The sequence below is a fragment of the Frankliniella occidentalis genome, unplaced genomic scaffold (assembly GCF_000697945.3).
Source record: "Frankliniella occidentalis isolate FOCC.00 unplaced genomic scaffold, Focc_3.1 Scaffold139, whole genome shotgun sequence".
Classification (NCBI taxonomy): Eukaryota; Metazoa; Arthropoda; class Insecta; order Thysanoptera; family Thripidae; genus Frankliniella; species Frankliniella occidentalis.
In genome coordinates, this window is record NW_026267266.1 from 15930 (window position 1) to 20174 (window position 4245).

The window sequence follows — 4245 nt, forward strand, 5'->3', positions numbered from 1 at the left end:
GGGCAGCACGCGTCCGCCCCAGTATGTGCGCTGCACTTGAGGGGAAAGCATAAACCCGGGGGAAATTTATATCTCGGGGCTCGACCCCTCGCCGCAACGGCCAACCCTACCCCGCCACCCCGCCGACGTCGCTCACCCTCGCCTTGCCCTCCGCGCGCGCGCTATGCCAGGCGGGCCTGCCGCGCGCCTCCGGAGCCCCCTCGCCTCAGCAGAGCCCCTCCCTCACCGCCACTTCATGGCCCCATTATGCAAAACGGTGGAGCTATAACGATCAGGGGGTGATACAATACAGGCCGGGGCGACGCGAGTCAGTCTGCTGGGGACGGACTACACAAGACGGGCGTCGTAGGGGCCGCGATGCGCTGAGCGGTGGGGCGGGGGCGGGACGCGGCGGGTGCGAAACTGTAACCAGGCCCTGTGCGCGGACTTTGGCGTGTCGTGTGGGTGAGAGGCGCAGGCTGGCCGCGTGAATGGCAGCAGTCCGTCCCCGCGCGTCTGCCGCGGCGCCGTCCGGGCGGGCCGGCCGGCCGACCCGGACCCGACCCGACCCGGGCCCAACCCGCCGAGCAGGCCGCCGAGCGGGCCGCGCCAGCCGCGCCGGTGTAGGTCTCCCTGTTATCAGCGTGAAAACACGAGCGGCATTAACATGGCGACACTGACATTAACAACAGCAACACCGGTCCAGGCCGGGGCCACCCCACCGCACCTCGAGAGCAGGAGGAGGGGGGGGGGCATGATGTACGGCGAGGATCGAGAGCAGGAGAGCGGCGGCGGCGCGTCCTCGTCGCCGGCGAGGTGATCCACAAGCGGCGCCAGCAAGCGCTCGCGAGGCGCAACTGGAGCGCCGCCCGGACCAGCTTGCCCGACCGACACTGCGGCGCACGGAGGCCTCGGCAGCGGAGGGGGCCGACAGCGGAGAGGAACAACCGAGATTCGAAAACTTTTAAATAATCCCCAGTGAATGGAACCGATCCGTGCCACTCACACTGCTCCCCCGCGGGGCGCACGCCGAGCCCCGCCCGGCCCCGCCCGGCGCGTTCCCACACTCGTCCCAAACGGCGCATCGCGCTGTCCGTCGCGCCCGGGCTCTCCCCACCCACGCAGTCCCCCGCCCCGCCCCACCCCGCCCCGCGCAGCGCGGCCCTTGCAGCGGATATTATTAATTTCTCATCCCGCGGAGAGACAGACGTGTTTGTTCGGCCGACAGTTCCTGCTCACGCCGCGCGGACGGGACGCTCGACTTCACGGGCCGCGTCAGAAGACGACAGCATCAGGCGGATCCTGAAGATGCTGAACGTCTTCATGGCCCGGGGTCCAGGCCAGGCCTCAGTCCTGCAGTCTCAGGTTTAACGAAGAAAGTGGTTGAATGGAATAAGAAGAGGCTGCACATAGCCAATAGAACATTGAAGCATTTCTGACTCTAAAACGCCGGACGAAAAGTCGCGACGAATGTTCCGGTCGGGGGCTGTCGAGTCCCAGCGGCGACCCCTGCGACAAGCGTCCTCCTCCGCCACCCTTGTTTACATAAGATATCGCCAGGGGACATCATCACCTAACCTGAAATATTTGACCGCCGGTTCGCTCGACCCCGTCGAGAGGATCGCTCCAGACCTGGACCCCCGACGGACCCCCCACGGACCTGGAGACCTTAATGGACCCCGCAGGTCGAGCCGGAGATGTCCCCGCGCGCGACGCGACAAGACGCTGGGATAGCGGGGGGAAGGGGGACAATATTTTTATGGACCAAATAAATATTTAGTAGACTCATCCTTAAGGGGTCCGCGTGCGTGACGGCCCCGGCGAGGCGCATGCGCGCGCCATAGCCGCGCCAGCAGCGTGCACCAGTTCAAACAGCTCGGCTCCAATTACTGGCTCCGACCCACCCTCCCGATCCTCCCCGCCCGGCCCCGGCCCTTCCCGCGCAAGTGAGAAGTTTGGGCTTTGCATATTTTTATTGGAGGGACACGGGCAGGGGCGCCTCCTCCAGGCGTCGAGACAAGGCGTTATACACGTCCCGCAACAAAACGAATGGAAATCTGTGTTCTTGTTCACCGCGACGGGACACGGCGCGACAGCGGGCAAGGCGCCCCCGAAATGCTTTGACATTAATTCAGAAATGAAAGTTGAGACACCGCCGATGCTCGCGTCGCGCTGCTTGTCGCGGTTGGAGTTGCCAGCGAGTTTTGTGTGGTTTTTGACAACCATCGGGCGGGACAGAAAGAACTCGCGAAAGTATTTCAGATTAACCTCCAGACCACGTATACCCTCGGGCACGAAACATCACAATGACAATGATAATAATATTAACAAGGATATTATTCCGAGCGTAAGAAACGGGGATCCCGTCCCGTTGCCCCACCGGCGTCCTGGCGCGCCATCGGGCGTGCGCTGGTCCGCACCGCAGGTGCCCGCAACAAAGCCATAACGTGCGCTGAGATACGTATTAGGGGCGACATATTCAAGGGACAAAGTTAGCCGCGCTAGGATTGGTCAGATTGTTGGGTCGCGTCGCGCGCGCCTCGCTACGCCCCGCCGGGGTCTCCCGGCCGCCCCGCTCCGCCCCGCCGCGGCCCCCCGCCACGTCGCGCCGTGTGCACCACATGCCACGATGACGTTTCAAATGAGACCTCTCTCTCTAGTCCCGTATGGTCATAGATTTCGCAGCGCGTCCCCCCCGACCCGGGCCGACCCGACCCCGGCCGGTGCCCCCTCGGAGCCCCTCGCAGCGATGGGATTGTATTTCGTCCTGTTTCGGGGACCCGAACATGTCCGTGAGCGTGTCCAGGACGTCGTGTCCACGTCCCGCTTTTGTCTTCCACCGTTCGACTTTAACAAACTGTTGGCTGTTATCTGTGTGGACGGGGCACACCGCAGGCACACTTTATGTGTGAGGGCCTAGGGCTCTATTTATGAGCTTTTGGACAGGCGCGGTGTCGCGCGGGTTCCTTGGGCCGATGCGGGACCGACCCAGCAGCCCAGGAGCCGACCGCTTTTTCGGGCACAGTTCGAGCTCAGAGCTGTGAGATCGAAGACGATATCGACGGGCCGTCGGACGAATGATGCTGCCTTTTCGCCAGCCGCCCGTGGGCGACGAAAAAGAGTTCTTATCGAAACACGCCAATAAAATGCATTATTCTTCTTCGGGACCGCGCTCCCAACGCCCGAAAAAAGTGTATCACAACGGAAACATTTGCATAGAAATTCGTCCAGGTCGCGGGAGAAGTAGTTTATGTTCTTCCACCGACGTGCTCGTGGGGACAAACGGTCGAATCGGAAAATTAGGCTAATAGACAGCTAGACTATATCCATCCTTTACCAAACTTTATGAAGGCACGACGGTCCGGCGTCCACTTCGGTTCACAAGGCAGTATATCCGCTCGGTGCAACCATTTGAATTTCTACGCCGACAAAAATCATTCCCCCATCGGGTGCTATACCACCCATGCCCAACTTTCACGCATACAGCAGCTCCAGCGAACGTTAGTCTCCTCTAATGTCCCCCGGGGAGGCCATTTCACTGAGCTATCCATACGACTTAAACCAGCCGATGGGGGAAATTGGAGAGGGCCTTTTGATCGCGCCAGCAGAATGGTTCGTATATGACGGAAACTTGCACGCGGGAGAGGAGTGAGAGAGACCCCGTCGGGGGGTCCGTCCGTGCGTGCAAACACGGTCTTCCCTGCTCTCTCTCTCTCTCTCTCTCTCTCTCTCTCTCTCTCTCTCTCTCTCTCGCACACACACTCTGACCACTCCACGCCGTCTCCCTTCTTCATTCGACGAAAGGTTGGGCCGGGTGCTCGCGCGGCGCGGCGCCGAGAGAGCAGTAATAAAAGCAACTAATTACCGCCGTTAAGCCGTTGTTTTATGAGGATGGACGGCCTGGGGACTTTTGACGCCAAACCTTGATCCTTGCGCCACGATGGAGGAGGCTGGCCGGGCAGGTGCCGCCGTGCCGCCGTCCGCAGATCCTTGTCTAGCGCCGCCGCAGCGCCCCGCGGCCCGTCAGGGCCAGGATGATTCGCGACGTGACCCCGTGCCGTGCCGAGGCCCGGCCGCCCCGCGACCTGCTCTTCTTGTCGATGTCCGACAGACCTGCTCTGCGCGCCGCGATTGGGACCTCCAAATATAACTCAACTCTTGTTGTTGTTTTTTGTGAGTGTTTTTTCTACCATAAACAAAGACCGACGACCGACCCCGCGGTGTGAACCGCGAGCAGCAGCAGCTGATCGCGAGGATCTCTATTTT